Genomic DNA, 21,891 nt, shown 5'->3' with positions numbered 1-21,891 from the left:
CTCATTATGATACAGAGTGTTTAGAAAACATTTTGAAGATTTAAACGGAGAGCTGGCAATGTGCTTGAGAAGCTAATAAAAACAGGTCTGCACTTTGGTAGCTGGCACTGCAAGTAAAGCCAGAAGTCAGCGTCTGCATAGTTCTTAAGGTCAGAACTGGGAGAACAGAAGCTCCTGAAAATTAGTAATTTACTTTGCTAATTCCATAAAGCACTGATCATTTATATACTGAAGTAGACACACAAATAAAGATTGAATGTACTTCTCAGGATAAGCGTAATGACTGAAATGATCTTGGGGACATTGCATGCTAACTGCTGAGATCTGAAGGTTTGATCTCCATGGGCAATACTGATTTTGAGGGAATGACTAATACATGCTTTTGCTTATTCATACAAACCTGAACTGTTTCCTAAAGGTGTGGGCTGTTTGCATTAGATTGCATGGTTTCTGGTATTCTTTTATTGCATTCGCTTAAAGTGTGAGCACTGAGGTATTTGCATAAAAGGTCATGAAACAAGTACAGGAACATTAACTTCTGTTAATTCTATGTAATATTTCAGTGCACATGAAGCTTCTCAGAAGCAGTGCTAAGCAATAAGCAATACACAAAAGGTGATACAAAGGGTGACTGGATGTTTGGCCTGTGTATATGGTTTGCGACTGAAATGACCTCAGGTATCTTCTGTGGAACTAGGGCAGTGCCAGATATTCTTTACTTCTGGTTGTCAGGTGAAGCTTGTGATTTCAGTGGAGTAGAAGTTTTTCCTTAAAAATATTTGGACTGTGAGTATTGAGGTTGTTTTCCAGTCCTGTTCAGCAAAGTTGTTGCTGTTTGTGGATTAGTCGCATGAATGATCATACGCAGTCAGGAATCACATAAGTCAAGGTGGTGATGCTATACAGCACTGGTTCCCAACCAGGGGTCCATGGACCCCCAGGGGTCCGCGAGAACTAAATTAAGGTCCGCGAAACAAAGTTATAAACCCATATTAAATTAATATTTTCAATTAAAAGTTCTCTATTATAAAATATATATATTCAAATATTATTCTAAGTTTAATGTTTAACTAACAGTTATGATTAAAGTTTATTTTCAAATTCTCTGAATTTTTATTTTGAACCTTGGGGTCCTTGCACCGAACAAAAAAGTCCTTGTGGTCCCTGGTCAAAAAAAGGTTGGGAACCACTGCTATACAGGGATCAGAGATGTCACTGAGGGCATATGAGGACAATTTAAAATAATAAACATGTTGCCAAGGAGGGCCAAAAATGATCGCTGCTGAAAATGTTCATGGAAAAAGGTGAATAATTTTGGCTTTGCCCTACATGGAACGGTCTAAAACAGATTTAAGTAGTGACAATTCATATCCACTCCTCTCTTTAACTATCCTGCACTCTCTTATTTGTACTCCAGGCATGCTGGGGTGCAAGTTATTAGTTTTTGTGTTTTGTTTTGTATCTCCTCCCAGTTGAGAGACATTTGATGTTGTGTCTCTCTGTGTGTAAAGTGCCGTCAAGTCACAGCTGACTTATGGCAACCCAGCAGGGTTTTCAAGGCAAGAGACTAACAGAGGTAGTTTGCCATCGCCTTCCTATGCATAGCTACCCTGGTATTTCTTGGTGGTTTCCCATCCAAGTACTAACCAGGGCTGACCCTGCTTAGCTTCTGAGGTCTGACGAGATCAGGCTAGTGTGGGTTTGATGCTACTATTGTTCTTTTGAAACTTACATTCTCTTGATGGGAATAGATCACCGGAAACAAAGGTGTAGTTTGTACATTACATTGGCAGGATTTTCCATACAAAACAGCTTTGCTGTGGAATGGAATTTTTACCTTGTCCAGACTATTACTGGTAAAACCTGCCTTCCTACCTTGTACTTCTAGCACCACCGACTATAAACATTTACTTGGAAGTAGGCTACATTACTCTTAATAGAACTTACTTCTCAGCAAGTGCGCTTAGGATTTCAGCTTTCTTTCACTCTTTCTACTTAAGCCTTGAAAACTAATACTTCCATCAGATTAATTGATGAAAAGTTTGTTTTTTGGACCTAAACGTTTTTCTACCCCCTCAAGCCAATGTTTTCTTACCAGTGCACTGCTATTATTCATGCTGAAATAAACACTATTGTGAAAAACCTAATGTGTTGCATGGAAAAAATGCAAGCAAAATAACAATTTCTGATAGAAGCAGTTTCCTATTAAATGCCCACTGCCCAGCTAAAAGAAAGAAAAGCTTGTGCTGCTGGTCCCGTGGAAGTATCTGGTGTGAACGTATTTGAAGACAACACATAGAATGGGATTTTGAACATCTTTAGGTGTTTCTCAAGGTTTGACTGAAACATGGATTTAAAATTTCCATAGTATGTTCATAGCCAGAAGGTCTATATCCAGAATCTAATTTCTTTTCCTGGCACCATGCTTGCAAAATCTACTTGGGGCAAGTATTTTCATAATTTAAGAACATATTTTGTATGAGTTTGCTGTTTTTTAAAAACAGAAATCTATTCATAAAGATTCCATATGTGAAGATACAACAGAACACACATTAAAAGGTATATCAGACATTTAGAAATTGCTATATTATTATTGTTGCATATAAAAGAATTACAAGTGTTCAAAAGAAAATTTCAAAGTTCATAATATATAATTATTCATTAATATACAGTGAATCAAAGTTGACAAAATTTCACTAGCCTTTCTTGTATTTCTTAGAATTTTAATAAGCAGTTTCACTTTATCAAAGTAAATATTTCCCACAAACAAACTAATCCTTTTCATTTAGTTAAATAGTTAGATGTGTGTGTGTGTGTGTTAAGTGCCGTCAAGTCGCTTCCGACTCATGGCAACCCTATGTTAGATTGTTAGATAGCTTCCAGTATTTGACATAACCCATTCTAGTGGTGTTGAGCATATTTATTCTTAGCATTTTAATGATAAGTTATTTACATAATTGTGCAGAAGAAATTTTGGTGCAAACTGAATGACCAATTTCAATATTTCTATAATGGTAATCGCTTCCAAAATCACTTTTGAGAGAGGGGGAATCTGTTCTTGGCCCACTGTCAACAATTCCTTCAACAAGTTTTATATAATTTTGTAATCTTCCATGGGCATAAATGTCATTAAGTGGCCATTTTCAAACAGTTTTCTCTAATCTACACTGTAAATAAAGAACATATGGAAAATAAAAATTCCAAAAACTTCGTTTGAATTTCTTGTTATTGGAATACTTGTGCACTTTTTGGCACAGTTTATTCTGATTAAAATAAATTTGTATTGAACATTAATATCTTGTCTAATTATCTAATTATCAATGTTTAGGGATTATCCAAAAGATAGTGAGTAGGGCAGGGTCAGGTATGAGGTTGTTGTGTAATTAGATAGATGCTCTTAAATCCCGTTGAAATTAATCCAGGATTATGGTTTCTTTCAGTGCCTCTTTAAATTACAAAGCCCTCCCATGGTTTTTTTAATCCACTATACTAGTTGTAATTTTGATCTAGTGCTAATAATGCAATATCAGAAATGGATGGGGGGGTGTAAACCTGTTGCAGAGCAATAGACAGGCTGGGTACTCATTAAAAAAATACAACCATGGGGATATGCTCTAATCTTTAACACTGAAGATACAGAGCACACAATCTAGAAAAGAGTCATGATTCGTGGGACATGGTAATGGGGAAAATGGAGTTACCTTAAAGAGTTTTTCCCTCCCTTTTCCTCACAAATACTGTGGTGTGTCAGTGATATAGGGGAATGTTCAGCCTCTTTAAAAAAAGTTAAACTTTTTGAATGTATAAAATGGCAAAGCTATTTGTTATCAGTGATGACACAGCCACAAGCCAGCGGTTACCTACAAGACCCGAACAACAAAAGTTCATAGAGTTGGAAGGACCAAGGTTTGTCTGCAATAAAAAGCAAAATAGAAGTGAACCCAGCATACATATATAGAAAGGAGAAGGGATCTCTTAAAATAGAAATCTGTTTTAAATGGTCAATATTTTTTCTGCACCACGATAGATAGAAACCAAAAATATATCCCATTAAAAACACAGTAGGATCCGAAAACAATTTGTTTAATTGTTTATGGATAGCATATCTCCATTCTCTATCACTCAGTTATAGTCACTGTACCCAAGCAAATCAGCAGTGAATACTGCTACTCCCCAGTCAGAAAAGAGCAAATACTTTCTACAGATGTAGCTTGGCACTGCCTGCGGGTACTATGACGTAGACATGGTTGCATGATGTGAACAGAAATGTACACTTTTGAACTATCAGGGGACTCTGCTTATGCCTTCCCTGATGCTTTATTATTTGTATACAATAATAATACAATATTATTTGTATGAGACCATTTTTGTATTGAGGGCATGGTCTATAACTGGGCTGGCTAGGTTTGAATTCTCAGGGGCCTTTAGATTCTTTATGCAATTCATTACTCTCATGTAATGCTGGTCATTGTCTAATAGCATGGGCTTCACATGCCCTCAAATGCTATGAATCATTGATTGTGGTGTTGAGGAACGAATGTACTAATTTATTATTTACTTTATAGTCCGCCTTTCTCGCTTAGACTCAAGGGGGATTATGCAGAGTGGGTCAATACAATCAACAAGATGGGACTTCCAATAAATAGCGAAATAGGATTTAGGTTGTAGAACCAATCAGAAGTCTAAAAACAGGACTGAAACAAGGCATAAGCGATAGCATCACACATTAATTGATGCAAAATTACACAATAGGATCAAACCCACAGCAAACTATACACAGTAGTTAGGGTTGCCAAGTCTCTCTTCACCACCAGTGGGAGGTTTTTGGGGTGGAGACTGAGGAAATTAATTTTTGGTCAGTTCTTGATCATGAATTTATCAAAGGATAATATCTTAGATGTGCTCTCAGCCCTGATCTGGGACTCTTAGAGAAAAGCTAGGTAACTGAAGTGACTTCAGTTGACAGGCTTTGTATTGCTTTTGTGTGGTAGTAGATACCGCTGTGGGTTTTGTGGTTATGTCAGTGTGATGCTTCATAAAAGAACTGTATCAACTATCCCAACACTTGGAAAGACATGTCCAGAATCAGATTACAGGGATCTTGGGGTTACTTTCAGGGCACAGGTCCAAGTTGTATCATGCATTGCTCCCCCTCTATTTCTCTTCTGTTGCACTCAGAGTTTTTTTCAATTGATTTTGGAGCAAACTAAAAAAGAGATATGTATTTCTGAATTTAATAAAATGGTAAAGCAAACATTCTCTTTATTCTCTTTATTATTATAATAACCATAAGCTATTCCGCCGGGCTTATGGTTGAGGCCAGCGACGGTTCTCATTATAATTACTGGCCTCCCTAGTCCTTCCCCCCCCCTTTCCCCGCTGCTGAGCACCACCCCTTCAATACCACCTTAGGGTGTGGTTAGATTAATTTTATTACAAATTTATGTCTCTGGAGTTTTGGCGCCATTGAGGGGCATTATTGGGCTATTTTAAATTATTTTAAACTATTTTAATGGGTTATTGTTTTATTGTGTTTTTAGACTGGGTAAGCCGCTCTGAGCCCGACCTTCGGGTTGGGGAGTGGGGTTGAAATGTAATAAATAATTATTATTATGATGATTAGAAATTAATAATCAAGAATTCTCAAGGTCCTGCAGGGGGCATCTGGTTTCCATTTCCCCTTCCCTGAAAGCCCCCCGTAGCCTTTCCTCTTTTCCTGCTTCCTTCTCTCCTTCCTACTCAACAGCCAACCAACCTTTATCTGCCCCCTGTGTTCAGTTTATCCCCAAGCAGCCTCTATCTAGCAAAACTATGACCCAGTTTTGTGATGCTGGCTGCTGGGTCTGACCCACTCGCATGGTAGGGAACCTTCAAGGACTGGTGGGGTGGGGGGCACATCACTTTCCCCAATAGGTCCTCCCTCAAAGGCCAAAACAGCCCTGAAAACAGCCCTGCCCCTCCCTGTGCCATTTATATACAGAAAGCAAGCCTAGAATGCTGTGGTTGCCTAGCAGTGGCCACTGGGGGCACCCATTTTCTTAATGCTACAGGTGCTTCTTTTATTGTTTTGGTGTTTTTTAAAAACCCAATGTATTTTTTTTTAAGATTTCAGCTTTTTCTGCAAACCTGGGGCCTTTTCAGGTTTGTAGAAATATCTGTTGTCTGTTCACAGCTCCAGTCACCATATTTAAGTATCCTCAGAGAAAGAAGGTGCATCAAAACCAACTCTTCTTCTTCCTTCCCACCCGACAACCAGCCTACCTTTATCTGCCCCTTTGTCTTCAGCTCCCCCACCCAGCAGCCTCTTCCTAGGAAATCTGTGGCCCAGTTATGTGGTGCCAGCCACTGGGCCAGGCCCACTTGCATGGTAGGGAGCCCTCTAGGACTTGTGGAGGGTACCTCACTCTTCCCTGTATCCTCCTCCCCACACTATTCCCTCTGTCCTTCCTCCTGGCAACCCCCGCATCCTCTCCGCTTCTCTGGCCTCATTCTCTCCTTCTCAGCCACTCACCAACCTCTTTTATCTGTCCTAGATCTTCAGCTATATGTATTATTTACTTCATTTTTACCTTACCTTACTCCACAGTGGGGACCAAAGCAGCTTACATTATTCTCCTCTCCTCTTTTTTATCCACGCAACAACCCTGTGAGCAAGGTTAGTCTGAAAATATGTGACTGGCTCAAAATCAGCCAGTGAGCCTCCGTGGCAAGATGGGAATTTGACCCTACTCTGAAGCTCTAACTCAGGGGTGGGGAACGTCAGGCCCGGGGGCTGTATAAGGCCCGCAAAGTCATTTGGTCTGGCCCTTCGTGGGTCCTGGCAGATCTAGCTCAGAAGGATCTATGATTGGCGATCCACCCCCTCCGGCAGACAGGAATAGCCTCTATTCAAGGCGGATAAGAGTTTATTTTGCTGAGAAAAGGAACCTCCTTTCCCCCTTGCAGAAGAGTCATTCGCTATGGAGCTGCTAGGACTGCCCAAGAAACTGTGTTAACCCTTTCCCACCTGAGCCATGGAGAAACGTGGATACCTGCCTGCTTGCCCCCACGGGGCTGGGTCATCTTGGCAGCTGCCTGCTTGGGGCTTGGTCGGTACCCCCTCTCCCTTCTGGTTCCTTCCCCTCTAAGTCCTGCAAAAGACGCATAGGGTGGGAAAGTGCCGGATCGGGGCATTATTGGACCGGACTCCTTCGCCTACAAGCCCTGTGCGGCTTGTCGTTCACTCCGTCTTGTGTTTGCTGCCCTGCCTGAATCTCTTGGGCCCAGCTGGGGACGGCAGAACTCAAAAGCGAGTTGTTCTACATGGCAGACACTCGGAGCCGTCTCCGATCGTGCCTCTTAGCTAAATGTTTGACCAAATATAGCAGGCTAATTTTTAAGTTGATAATTTTGTATGGCCCGCAAATGATGTTAGAAATATCCAAATGGCCCTTGGCAGAAAAAAGGTTCCCCACCCCTGCTCTAACTACTATACATCACTGGCTTTCATAGGGTGGCTTAGGGTTGCCAGGTCCCTCTTCACCACCGGCAGGAGGTTTTGGGGTGGAGCCTGAGGAGGGCGGGGTTTGGGGAGGGGAGGGACTTCAATGCCATAGAGTCCAAGTGCCAAAGCGGCCATTTTCTCCGGGGGAACTGATCTCCATTGGCTGGAGATCAGTTGTAATAGCAGGAGATCTCCAACTAGTACCTAGGGTGGCTGCTATTGACCAGTAGCAAGAAGCCAGGCCTAGCTGAGTCATGCAAGTTGGGTGGTATCAAGTCACCAGAGGTTGCTTCCAGGCCTAGGATTGCCAACCTCCAGGTGGGACTGGGAGATGTCCCAGAATTACAACTGATCTCCATGGAGAAAATGGTTGCTCTGAAGAGTGGGACACTATGTCATTATATTTGTCTGAGGCCTCTCCCCTCCCCAAACCCTGCCTTCCTCAGACTCCACCACAAAATCTCCAGGAATTTTCCAACTTGGATCTGGCAACCCTATCTAGGCCTGGCCACAATTATTCCTCCCTTAAGTGCCAAAATAGGCCTGGAAATACTATGGTTGTCTATCAGCAGCCACTGAGGGAATCAGTTGTTTAAAGCTTCAGGCACTCCATTTGTCATTTTGGGTTTTTTTTTAGCCCCCCAAAGAGGGACCCTTTTCAGGTTTGTAGAAAGATCCGTCTTACCCGTTCACAGCTGCAGTCACTGAATTTTAGTATCCTCAGATTGGCTTTTGCTGTTAGTACGTAGATGATGACACTGTTCATGTTTCTATGTTTATGAAGTATTAATTGTAAACATAATTAGAATATACACATGACAATTGGATTGCCAGTAGATTTTAAGCAGACAAAATCAAATTGAAAACATAGCCAATTATCAAATAACTTCTGATCATCTATTGGTTATATTTTCAAACCTATGGCTTCCCAGTTTTGCTTGTTATTCCAAGCATGCCAAGGGTGTATCTTGATACTAGCCGAAGCCTGTGCCTACTGAAGTCAGCGGCGCATTCTACAAAGGATGCTGATAAAGGAGCCATAAATTCATGAGAAATCTTACGTAGTGATTAGATAAATTTTAAAAGGTCTGTAATGCATAATATAATCAGCCAAGATAATTAAAAGGACCATTGACTTAGAAAGTATAACTCTGCTTAGGATGGCACTGTGTAAATTAATTCTCCAAGTTCAGAAGGCAGAGTCCAGGAGATATTGTCTTCATCACATCTTGACTGCTAGCTTTTCAAAGGCATATGTTTGTCACCTGCAGTATCATTGTAAGCAGACTTACAGTGGAATAAGAAGAGTATAATTCTACTCAGGATGGTACTACTGGAAAGAGAATGTTTGGCTGGATGGATTTATGGCCTGATCCAGCTGTTGGATTATGACATTATGCCCAAATCCTTGTTAAGTTAGCAGAGTGCACAAAGGCTATTGTGCGCAGAAGAAGCTCATCCAAACCTCTGTGTGTGCCAGGAACAAAAATTGCTAGGAGCCTTTTGTTCTATTTAACTAATATATTCATTTATTGTAGGAAATCCATTTCTGGATAGGGTAGAGTAAAATATAGTTGCCTATCCATTCTAACTAACTAGGATGGAGGGAGATCCAGGACGTGTGTCCTTCCCTCATGGTGGCAAGATGGAGAAGAGGTGCCAGTGTGTGTGAGGAGGTGGGGAAGAAGCGGGAAGGAAGGAAGTTTCCCCTAAGAGTAGCAATCTACACATCAAAGGGAAAGTTCAGAGCAGTAGAGAAAGGATGACCCCAGTGTCTTGTCCCCTTTATCTCTCTGACTCACTAGACTTGTCCCCCTCTGGAGTCTGAGTTTAAGAGACAGCATAAGGTCCTTCACTTCCAGCACCAGCAACATCATTCTCCATGGTTCAAGCAAAAATGTTATCCTACAAAAATATATTCAAATTATCCTACTCCTATTTAACAATGCCTCTGACAATATTAGCAGAGCACACACTATATCATGGAGGGCCAAGTATATATTCCACACCATTTGCACTGGAACAATTATTGATGACTGTGAGTAGACCTTTTAGGAGTTCTAAGGCAGTAGAAAGTTCACAGATATAATTCACTGTCACGGTGGGGAATAGGGTTGGCAGCCTCCAGGCAGGGCCTGGAGTTCTTCTTGAATTACAATATCTCCAGACTACAAGGATCAGCTCTCCTGGAGAAAATGGCAGCTTCAGAGGATGGGCATGACATGATCCCTGCTGAGCTCCCTGCCCTCTCCGAATGCCACCATTGCCAGGCTCCACCCCTGAATCTCCAGGAATTTATTTATTTAATTACATTTTTACCCCACCCTCCCCAGCCAAAGGCTCATTTCCCAACCCAGAGCTGGCAACCCTAGGGAAGAACTAGGAAACAGACCTCTCCTCTGTCTAGCTGTTCTTAGATGCTGAGAAATTTTGACCAGGATGTTAACTGAATGCCCTAAAACAACTCTGCTGTGCTCCAGCCACATCACCCATGACTTATAATAGTTATTCAGTTATTCTGCATCTTTATAAACTGTTCATAACAGTGTTGGTTTGATACTGAAAATCTTTTCATTTGTGAGACCAGCAATAGAAAGAATGGAAACCTTGTACAATAAGCACTATTGTTATTTAGCACACAGTACTTGAAGAGCTGGCAAGACTTAAAGATCCTTTCTAAGGTGTACACTGGGAGGTAAAGTATTGGCAGACGCACCTCCAACATGCAACAGCATTTGAAGGCCTGAGGGTATGAACTATTGTCTAGCAAGGCAGCTGAGCCCTTAAGAGTTCATGACTGGTGGAAATACAGCATGTGCAACCCTTCTTACCAGAGAGGAGCACTGATGGGGAAAGTTTTTTTTAAATTTATTACTTAAGACATGTATATGCTAGTTTTTTTATCTCACCAAGCCAGGGAAACAACATATGATTGATAAATTACAGCTTTTTCTGTCTGTGTCCCGTAAAGTCACAGCTGATTTACGGCGATCCCGTAGGGTTTCAAGGCAAGAGATGTTAAGAGGTGAATTGCCATTGCCTTCCTCTGCATAGTGACCCTGGTCTTCCTTGGAGGCTGCCCATCCAAATTCTAACCAGGGCCAACCCTATTTAGCTTCTAAGTTCTAACAAGATCAGGCTAGCCTGGGGCTATCCAGGTCAGGGCAAAAATAAAGCTGTACAATCTTTTTAAAAAATTACTGTAACCAAAAAATTACCTACCATGCCTTTGGATTGTACAGAAATTAGAGGCACATCCAAATGTCTGAAGACATAGCAGCCCTGACAGAAAAGCAGTCCTGGCAAGCACCTCATATGGAACCGTGATGGAACAAAATTGTAATTGACAAGTTTATGGCAAAAAGGGGTGGGAATCAGAATCACTGTGTTTTGTATACTTCTGGGTTTTTTACCTTTGAATTCTACAGTCCATTCTTAAGAGGAAAAAGTAGTAGGTAAAAACAATCAGTGGCATAGTCGTAAACAGCGTGGTGTAGTGGTTAAGCGTGGTGGTTTGGAGCGGTGGACTCTGATCTGGAGAACTGGGTTTGATTCCCCGCTCCTACACGCGAAGCCAGCTGGGTGACCTTGGGCTAGTCACACACTCTCAGCCCCACCTACCTCACAGGGTGTCTGTTGTGGGGAGGGGAAGGGAAGGTGATTGTAAGCCGGTTTGATTCTTCCTTAAGTGGTAGAGAAAGTCAGCATATAAAAACCAACTCTTCTTCTCCTCCTCCTCCTCCTCCTAGCATTTGGTTGTCTGCCTACACAGCATCAGTGGATTCTTAGACTGTTACAGTTGTAGACACTCTCAAAGCAACACCAATTTTTTTGTATGAATTGCTGATTGTCTTGGGGCTATATGACACAGTTCAGTGAGGATATTTGAATTGGAAACATCATGTGGTTTATGTGGGGCCAACTATGCTCTCTTTGCCAGCCCACATTCTGTTATTTCAATTTGATCTGCAGAATAAAAATGAGTCAACACGAGAAAAAGAATGGGGGAGTGATTAGATTTTGCTTGTACAGCAAAACACCTTCATGGATAGCACCAACACTAGCAAAGAGTTAATTGTTAACCCTCCTATTAGTTTCTTTTTTGTTTTTGTTCGGTTTTTCTATCCAGTATTTTAAAGCTGTTGTGTGGGTTCAAGTTTGTGTGTGTGTGTGTGTGTGCTAAAGTTGGAATAAAAAGGGAATTAGTGCAATTCATGATCAAGATCTGTTACAGTGTTCATACTGCATGAACTCTCTTGGAAAGGCACATTTTGCTGTCATCTCAGAACTGCTGATTTCATCAGTGAGAATCTTAATCAGGCAGCAGTTTTGGGAAAGTGGCTTTTTTAGAACTTCCTGTCTCTATGAGCATTGTAGTGGTAAACAGCCGGTGTGCCAAATGCTGAGCCACAGCCCTAATTCCAATAACAATAAATCTACTTGTTTTTTTTGGTTGCGCCAAGCTGTGCTTGCACGTTTTATTTTAAGTACGGCTTATGAGGATGAGTTAACGTGCCTGCCCCGGACTGTTTCCTTATTTTGGGCTATCGCTAAAAGCAACTCAGCTTAGCACACTTCTGTTTAGGGCTATTCGGTTACCTCACTGTCTCAATTGCTTGCATAGTGGGCAAAAGCAATGTTGGCTTTTTAAATTTAGTTTTTTGGTTTTGCTTTTGATCCATATTTTGTGTGCTTGCTTATAGATGTCATCTTCTAGAGCTGATCTGCTTGGGAAAAATAAATATCACACTAAGAGCAGCCAATGACCTGCAGTTAAAAATAAAGCTATTATGATGACATAATTAGTATTTTGGCTCCCTTACTGTTTAAACTAAAAATGACTCTATGGAGAAGTAGATCACATGGGTTTTTCAGCAAATAACTGGGCCCTTTTGAAATCAGCTGAACATAACTATTGTGATATGTAAGGCCAAGAGCCAATACAATTCAATCGTCTTCAAAGCCATTTTATCTAATCCATAGCTCCACAACCAACTTTTAATGTTTTTTTAAGTTTGCTTGTAGTTTTATTCACGAGGAAAAGAAAATTATTTTGAAATGTCATGTTTGTGATGTATGTGTGGGAGAGACACACACAGAGAGATGTTGCTCTTTGAGTTTATACAGAATGCCTTTCCATGTGCCATATAACTGTGAAACTCTTGCTGCTAGATAGCACCAGTTACTGCGGCAGGGCCATGTTTTGTGTAGAGTTACCACCTTGTGATTTAAAAAAAATACCTTGTCAGTTGTTTGTGTGTGTGTGTGGGGGGGTATCTGCAGCTGCCCTAGTTTACCTTCTTTATTCAACAAACTGAAGAAAAGAGGGTTGCCAGGTTGGGAAACTCCTGTAGATTTGGGGGTGGAACCTGGGGAGGACAGGGACCTCAGTGGGGTACAATGCCATAGAGTCCACCCTCCAAAGCATCCATTTTCTTCAGGGCAACTGATCTCTGTAGTCTGGAGATGAGCTGTAATTCCAGGGTGTCCCCAGGTCCCACCTGGAGGCTGGCATCCCTAGGGTGTACCCTACCAAGAGGCACAAATAAGGGGGAAACTAAGTTCAGAAATAGTATCAGTCCATGAACGAAAAACAAAAAAATCCAGTATGACCCTCCCACAAGACACATTTTTCTTTAAAAATACTTTGGACAAATAAAGCAAAGATTTCAATGTTGCATTTTGGAGGATTGCTTTAAGTTGAAGACCACCAATTGGGCATCCCTTTCCAAGCTGAAAGTAGAAGCACAATGTCTAAAGTGAGACCATGTCAGTGCCTTTAGATACGAAGATCACTTAAGTTCTAGAGGCAGGCAGTCCTGGCATCAAACAGGAAGTAACTGGCATTTAGCTTCTTGTCATGGAAACAGTAACTCCTCTGTCAGTTAACCTTTCCATCTTCTTTGTTTAAACGTGAATATCATGCAAATATGTCTGAATCATGTTCATGCCTTCCACTCCTCAATAATATTTTCACAATAGACATTAGACAATAACAATAAAGCTTTGTAGTCCTTTTGTACTGCCAGTGTGTTCTTGAGGTGTAACGCACCCAATGGCATGACATTTTCCCTGTGCTTTAATAAGTGGCTCCACCTAGGATTTTAAGCATGCTGTTGTTGCTGCAGTACAGATGCAGCTCTGCTTCGGATTAAAAGCCGCTTCATTTTTGCCTTTAAGAGCTGGTTTTATTTTTAATGTCAACTGCTTCCAAAAAATGTGAGGATTTCAGCCAAAGAAGCTATTCTTAAAAGTTTGTTGTTTATTAAATTAAGGATGGTGACATTTAGTGTTCTACTTTTAAATGTCATTCAGAATTCTATGTCACATTTACCATGCAAGTGCCTTAACATGGCACACTTGGGTCTTCTTACACAGTTACTGTAAAATAATTGTTTATTTCTGTTTCGCTATCGGTCTCAGATTTGGGTACATAATTAAAGAGCAAGTGGAAAAACTGAATGACAGTGACAGAGAATACCCATGGCTCTGTTGCCATCTTGGGGTGATTGACTGCTATAGCCTTGCAGTTCTTTCAGTCTTGCACAATGGGTGAAAATAGCATGTCCTTCAGCCCCTCTGGTTCTGCAACCTCTGAATTTGTCATGGGATCTGAGGAAAAAGCAGTGAAATAAACATACCAGAGGTGATGTTTGTTGATCCAGGATGACCATAGGGCACCATGGTCATATAAACATGCAGATACTATTAGTAGGAACATAAGAAAAGCCATGCTGAATCAGACCAAGACCCATCAAGTCCAGCAGTCTGCTCACACTGTGGCCAACCAGGTGCCTCTAGGAAGCCCACAAACAAGACAACTGCAGCAGCACCATCCTGCTTGTGTTCCACAGCACCTAATATAATAGCCATGCTCCTCTGATCCTGGAGATAATAGATATGCATCATGACTAGTAGCCATTTTCACTAGTAGCCATGAATAGCCCTCTCCTTCATGAACATGTCCATTCCCCTCTTCAAGCCTTCCAAGTTGGCAGCCATCACCACATCCTGGGGCATGGAGTTCCACAATTTAACTATGTGTTGTGTGAAGAAATACTTCCTTTTATTAGTTTTTAATCTCTCATCCTCCAGCTTCAGCAGATGACCTCATGTTTTGGTATTATGAGAGAGTGAGAAAAACTTCTCCCTGTCTACTCTCTCCAAACCATGCATAATTTTATAGACCTCTATCATGTCTCCCCTTAACCTCCTTCTTTCCAAGCTAAACAGCCCTAAGTGTTTTAACCGCTCCTCATAGGGCAGTTGCTCTAGTCCCCTGATTATTTTGGATGCTCTTTTTTGCACCTTCTCAAGCTCTGCAATATCCTTTTTTAGATATCGTGACCAGAACTGTACACAGTATTCCAAGTTTAGTCTCACCATAGATTTGTACAAGGGCAGTATGATAGCAGCAGTTTTATTCTCTATTCCTCGTCTAATTATGGCCAGCATGAAATTTGCCTTTTTCACAGCAGCCACACACTGGGTTGACATCTTCATCAAGTGATCCACTACTACCCCAAGATCCCTTTCTAGATCTGTTGCTGCCAGCACAGATCCCATCACTGTATATGTGAAGTTGAGATTTTTTTGCCCCAATATGCATCACTTTACACTTGCTCACATTGAATCTCATTTGCCATTTTAATGTCCATTCTTCCAGTTTGTATGGATATATCCAGCCAGTTTGTTCCATAACCTCCAAATATCTTTCGCAATGAAGTAATGCAGCATAATCATACCTTATCTTGTTTGAGCAGTGACAGTATTGCAGATGCTGATGCCAGAGGCCTCAGCAAAGGAGCCTATTCATACAGTAACTTCACCAGATGTTTCAGATTACCTTTCAGCCCCTGGACCAGATGTCCACTGGTCACATTGGGCCAGGCTCCAAACTAGTAGCTCCCTGGGCTCCCCACCTTACTGCCATGGAAGGAAATGGTTGTGGTTCAGTGGTGGAGCATCTTCTTTGCTTGCAGAAGGTCCTGGGTTCAATTCCCTGGGCATTTCCTGCTAAAGGGATCAATAGCTGGTGATATGAAAATCTTCCACTTGAGACCCTGAAGAACCACTGCCAGTCAGAGTAGACAGTATTAACCTTGATAGACCAAAGATCTGACTTGGTACAAGGCAGCTTCATACATGACAAGATTGCTGGAGAAGGCCTTGCCAGAAAGAGAAGCACCTATCTTGTGGCCCATGCTCATGCCACAAAGCATTCCCAGGTCTTTCCAGGATCAGGCCCGAGGCCCCAAATAAGACACACAGAAATTGCAGGGCTGCTTTCTCCTGGAGCAGTCTTCAGCCTGTGTAGGATCCTTGCTGATCAATCAGCAAGCTTCCTGATCCAACTCTCTGACAGAAGCTCCAGCTTTGCCTTGGAGGCAATCCAGTTGCTGAAAACCAAGCCCACCTTTGGCCCCGGCTGCTTCCTATTTTGTTTTTGTTTTTTAATCATGAGGAGTCCTTTTCCTGCTCCAGAGACAGAGGATAAAACATGTCCTGTGTGTTGTTTCTTGAATATTGCTACATTACTACGGATGCAATAAAATGCTCACTGACTTGGCAATTGAATAAACAATGTAGGATCAGGCTTCCTATGTCTTCAGGTATTTTGGATCTACTGGAGTAGAGGATTTATAAACATAGCCACATTGAGCCTTCCTAGATGAGAAAGACCAAATATGGATAGATGGTTGCTAATGGAGCTCTTGTTTTTATTATGGGTCCAGAGTTAGGATAATCATAGCTAATGGGAGAAGAGATATGTGATGCTCTTATCTCACAAAAGCAGCCTACAAAGAAAAGGGGACCAAACTTTATCATCTGTTGCAACTATGTGGATAAGCACAGCTTGCATAATAATCTTAACTGTGACGGAAAAGAGGTCTGGTTGGCATTTGCTTCCAGACACAGTTAAAGTATGCAGATCTAGAATGGGACAAAGAAGATCTTGCACACCACTGACAACCTCCTGTTTAGAGGGATCTGGCTAGCCCTACTGAATCCTAGTGCTTAGCCTGCAATTGCAGGGTTTTAATCTTCCTTTCAGGATCCACAAAGGAAAAAATAAAGTGTTAAGATGTGAATCAACAGGAGAAGCTATTTTCACTCACCCCCCCCCACCACCACCACAGCCTTCAAGGCTTTACCCTGAAGCACCAGGCACAGTGAAGGTCTTCTCTTGATCAGACAGAGTCTATCTTCTGTCCGCACTGGACGCTACTCAGCTCTGTGTCATCTCATGAGGCTTGGCAGGTGTCAGCTCTTTGGAGCCAGGCTCCCCCCTTTTATCTGAGAGTCCAATTCTCAGGAGACTTTGCAACCCTACAAGGGGCATTAAGAGTCCCTGAGAAGTGCAATAAAGCATATAGGAACTAAATAAAAGAACTGGAAGATGTGGATACTGTAAATCACTTTAAGATTCCAATACATCCATGTCTAACATCTGCTGAAAACAACCACTGCTGTTGTAGGGTGATCAGGCACCACTGACATAACTTACACAAATCATTTTTACAGATATCTTTTATTTTTATTCAAGAATGGCATGAAATAAAGAACCATGGACTGCATATTTGTTGAATTAACAGTGCTGAAACATTCATAACTAAACAAGTTCCTTTAAATGATGGGAGCAGCTTCCCTATAGAGGTTACTTCCGCCTACATTCCGTGAGCGGCTGGGGAAAACAGCTTTAGGGCCTTTCAGAGCAGTGATGATGAAGATGGTGTCATCCACCTGGTACCATGATTCTGAGAAGTGAAACAGCCTCAGTGCAGAAATGGGACTGTACCAAAGCCCTGCTGTCCAGATTCAGCAGAGACTACTCATTCCACTTCGGCCAGAGAACTGTCACTTAGATCAATTTGTCATGGTTATTGCCTCCTCGCATCAGATTGTTGCCTAACAGTGACTTAAAGCAAATATGTAAGCCTTGAAGAGTTTGCACAATTGACACATTTTCAGATATATGGAAGGATTCTCCTCTTCCTATGTGCACCTCACAAGTTTATCAGTTGCACTGTTCTTAGTGTTTTCCAGGCTAACCTCAACCCAGAAGCACAAGCAGCAATTTGTGGAAGTACACACCTCTGGCAGGCATTATTAGGTCTATGCTATTGCTGATTTTAGGGCCAGAAAGCATCTCAGAAATTCAGTTTCTTAGAGTTTGGGAACAGTTTTTCAAGTATGGTAAAAGATTAATGCTTTACCCTGTAAGCGCCCAGGTAGTTCTTTCAAAAGGAAAACAAAACTATTATCTTTGACTTTGGTCATGTCCTATCATTTCAATAAACTTTTTTTTTCTTAGTGGGATATGTGCTGTCCTTCAACATTAAATTCCTCCACATCTTCCATGTTTCTTTTTGTTGGTTGTAAAGGAAGCATTCTTTCCCATTGTAGCAAGGCTATCTCTGCAGATACCAAGGTGGGGGGATATGTTTGTGTGGTGACAACAATCCTGTCATTGGGAAAGGACCTAGGGCTACTGTGGTGCTTAGAGGAGATGCCACCACACAAATTTTGGTATTGTTTGTTCAAATGGTGTGTAAGAGAGATGGGTGTCCAGGTAGTATATTCTAATTGTCTGTGCTACCTGTAACATTAACTCTACCGGCAAGAAACTAGAGTCTAGGGGGGATATCAAAACTGGGGGAGATATATTTTCTTAATATCCAAGCTCTATAAAATATGTAACACAGAGATATTATACAGTTAAACAAATACTTTTACTACTTCACTGAAAAACTGCTTAGGGAAATGTGGATGTATAGATTTCACATGGGGCTTCTCTCAATATAACACTGCAGGAACAAACCAGAAAAAGAGGAGGAAGGGTAGAAGCCTGTAGCTTAGTTTCATACTTGGTAATAATAATTTCTGAGACTGAATCAGAGGAAGTGCAGATTATTCAGAATTACCTGATAATGTTTCCTCACTAAAGAAGAACCCTGTGTATATTATGGCTGAGCATGTTTGGCTTTATATAAGAGCCAAAAGCCAATGACATATTATTTGACCACTGGATCCAAAGTGTCAATAGTACATTTCAGATTTTGTTCAGGTTGAAGTGGGGGGAAATGAAGGATAAGGAACAGGAAGGGAAACAGATGTTCATTCTTTTCTCTCTCTGCGGGTACACAAGCCTCGCAATCTTGAGGTGTTCCTGCTATAGTAGACAAAATGATGCAATATTATATCACACTACACTTCCTCATACTTTTCTAAATAGCTGTTACTTCTTATTATTCATAGGTTCATATGGAGGTTATATCATGGAGGGGGGCTAGACCCTAGGTCTTCAACATGTCAAATCAAAGAAAGAAATTATGGTCACATTCTACAACCAAATACTGAGTATTCCTTTCAATTTTTTAAATTCAATACAAGGCATAATAAGTATATTCAAATATTCAAACCTGCATTTTTTTAAAAAAAGGTTTCCAACCACTCATAAATATTGATTTTTGCTGTCTCCCTTCCTTCATCTGAACCATTTCACTTTACCTAGACAACTTGGCTATTGGCCAGACTTTAGTTATCCAGAATTTAATTTGACAGCCAGTTTTTAGTTATCAACATTTTCGCTGCAGTAATAAGATCTGGGATTACAGTTTTTTGTTCTTTTGGGTCAAACTCATGAATAAGCCCCCACACACACACACACAATAAGGCAGACTTACATAATTGGTCACAGTTACAGTTTTCCTAGTTAGGAAGGACTGCTAATATTAAAATGCTGATCATAGCAACATTTTTGTTTTTATTTGAAAATATCCCCATGTAAAAATCAACTCAAGTATTGTAATGCTGATAAAGGAGCATACCTAATTTTGTTTGGTCAAATGAGACACCTAGACTATCTTTCTGTATACTTCAGAGAGGGAAAAATAGAGGGTGGGATACAATACCTAATCTTATGTTGTATTATCAAGTCTCAAGATTTAAAATTATTTCAAAATGGCTACATACAGATAGAAATGGTCCTTGGAAGTTCCTGGAACAGGAAAGTTCTAAAGTACCACTTAGCTTTTGCAAAACCCCAATAATTTTATATAGAGAGGCAATGAAATCTTAGCAGACCCTTGTTTGGTTTCTCCACACCACCCTGCCACAGTAGCTAATAACACACAACTCTTGACATGATATCATCAGTGTGCACCAAGAGTTCTACCCTTTAACAAGTGGCTGCCAATCAAGTGAAGCAAGGTGGGGAAACTCAAGAGTTGCACAGTGACATCACAATAGGCATTTTGTACAAAGAGTTCCAGCCTGAGGCTGCTTCCCCCCCCTCCCCAATTAGCTTAAAAGAAACAAGCCAGGAGGTTGCTAATTAAGCCTTGGAAATGGACAGGGCACTTGAGAACCGCAGCAAAGCCCAGGTGTATTTATCCTTTCCTCAAAGAAGCACCCTTCAATCCTATTTCTTAAGTACGCTTTTAAAAAGCAATTCTTTTAACTCGCTCCTAAACATGTTTACTTAGAACTCCCATTGAGTCAGTGGACCTTACTACTTTGTAAATATGCTTAGGATTCCAGACCTCACAAAAAACCTTAGCTGGCCTGACATTTTTTGGGAAATATGTTACATAGAGTACACACTAGAATGCATAAAAACTCTTTTGGGTTTAACATTCTCAGTGTTTCTAGCTGTTACCCTTATAAATATTGGAGATTTTATATGAAAAATACAAAATTCCTATTTAAATTGACACCTTTGCTTTAGCTGTGCAGAGTACGATATTACAGCTATGGCTGTAAGATCTTCCATGCACCACTTAAAGTGTTGATGAGCCTCCCTGCCGTTGTTAGTGTACAATATGTATGAGACACATAAATGTAGTTTAAATGCACCCATATCAGATTTTCAAATCAACTGATATCCGTGCAGGATTTACAACTGCGTGTTGATTTTTGTATCATTTTGTTTGAGAACCAGGAGTACTATATAAAGTGTATTTTTTGTCCTCCTCACACTATTTTACCACTGATATATGCACATTTAGGAATGGCTTTTTCCATTTTAATCTCTTCATGCAGAAGTATTTTTTTAGCTGTGCAGAGATTCTCTTTACCCAGTTCCTTTCCTGGTTAGTACTTGGATGGGACACCACCAAGGAAGTCCACAGTTGCTGTGCAGAGACAGGCAATGGCAAACTGTTTCACTCACAGCCCATTCCTGAGGATTGGGCTGAAAGTGTAGTGGAAGCAGCATGACCCGCCACCAGCATAAGTGCCCTCTTATCATGGAATAAGAGGCACTTATGCTGGTGGCAGGGGCAGTTCCGTCAGCACCTGGGCACCACAGAGCTGCACGGTGCTTCTCTGATGCCGCAGCCTCTCCAGGACCTAAATCCCGGAAGAGAAATGCAGCTCCGGCGTAGGGGGGAGGTTTCCCAGGGGTGGAACTGACTATAGTCAGCTTCCTAAGCCCCTCCAGCCCCCTCCAGCAACAGCATTGCTGTGCCAGGTTTTTCAATGGGGCTTCCCCCCCCCCATTTTTTATTTTTGTTTTAAAGACCTTTTTTTTTGCCTTGTTTCCTTGAAAAACAGTCCCCCTCCCAAGCCCCAGAAAGATTCCCCATAGACTACAATGAAGCTATGCTATTTATATTTTAAAGAGCTGCCAAACCTGCCACCCAATTCACACCAGGTGGTGAGTTCCCTGGCAGCTCTTTAAAGTTTAAGTAGCACAACTCCATTGTAGTCTATTGGGGATATTTCTGGGGCTCTGAGGGGGCTGTTCTTTAAGGAGAAACACCAAGTCTTCAGTGTAGCTACTTGTGACTCCCTTTAGAGGAACTTCCATTTTGGTTCAGATTGAGTCAGGGCGTCCAATTTTGTGGGGCCCTATTTTGGATGGGGGCACCCTCTTTGGGAACTCATAAAATTGGACACCTGACCCAGTATTTACCAAGGTTCTTCTAAGGATAGTTACCAGCAGCTACACTGAAAAATTGGTGCCTCTACCTGGAAAAACACCCCCCAGAACCCTGGAAAGATTCTTCATAGGATATAATGGACCAGAAAAACCCCTGAAAAACCCCCACACCAGTATAGGGATTTGGTATTTTTCAGGTCGAATATACCCAAATCTGAATTTTACCAGTTTTTTAATGCACACCCCTAATTTCCAGATTCTTTCTCAATGGGCTGGCTAGCCTCATCAGAATGCTCTAACATTGGTTAATAATAAGGTGATATTAAACGATGAATAAAAATCTAGCAAAAAAAATCTCTACAATGCAGGATAATCAGTTGATTGCTTTATAAGCATTTTTCTAAACTTTATGGGTTTAGACTCCGCTGAATTAAGAGAACTATGTCCAATGAGCAGAGGGGTCTGTTGTATCAGCAAGGAGTCTCTTGCATTTGTAAGATTTGTCTTGTGTTGATGGAACGAA

The 21,891-nt window shown here is 41.2% G+C and overlaps 1 protein-coding gene across 1 annotated transcript in view; it reads left to right on the top strand.

Moving 5' to 3' along the window:
* RUNX1 (RUNX family transcription factor 1) overlaps positions 1–21,891 on the top strand; it is a 96,568-nt gene that overhangs the window by 13,688 nt on the left and 60,989 nt on the right. The gene's annotated exons all lie outside the window — the stretch shown is intronic.

Source organism: Euleptes europaea, chromosome 12 (assembly GCF_029931775.1).
Source record: "Euleptes europaea isolate rEulEur1 chromosome 12, rEulEur1.hap1, whole genome shotgun sequence".
Taxonomy (NCBI): domain Eukaryota; kingdom Metazoa; phylum Chordata; class Lepidosauria; order Squamata; family Sphaerodactylidae; genus Euleptes; species Euleptes europaea.
This window is presented reverse-complemented; position numbering and strand designations above follow the sequence as displayed.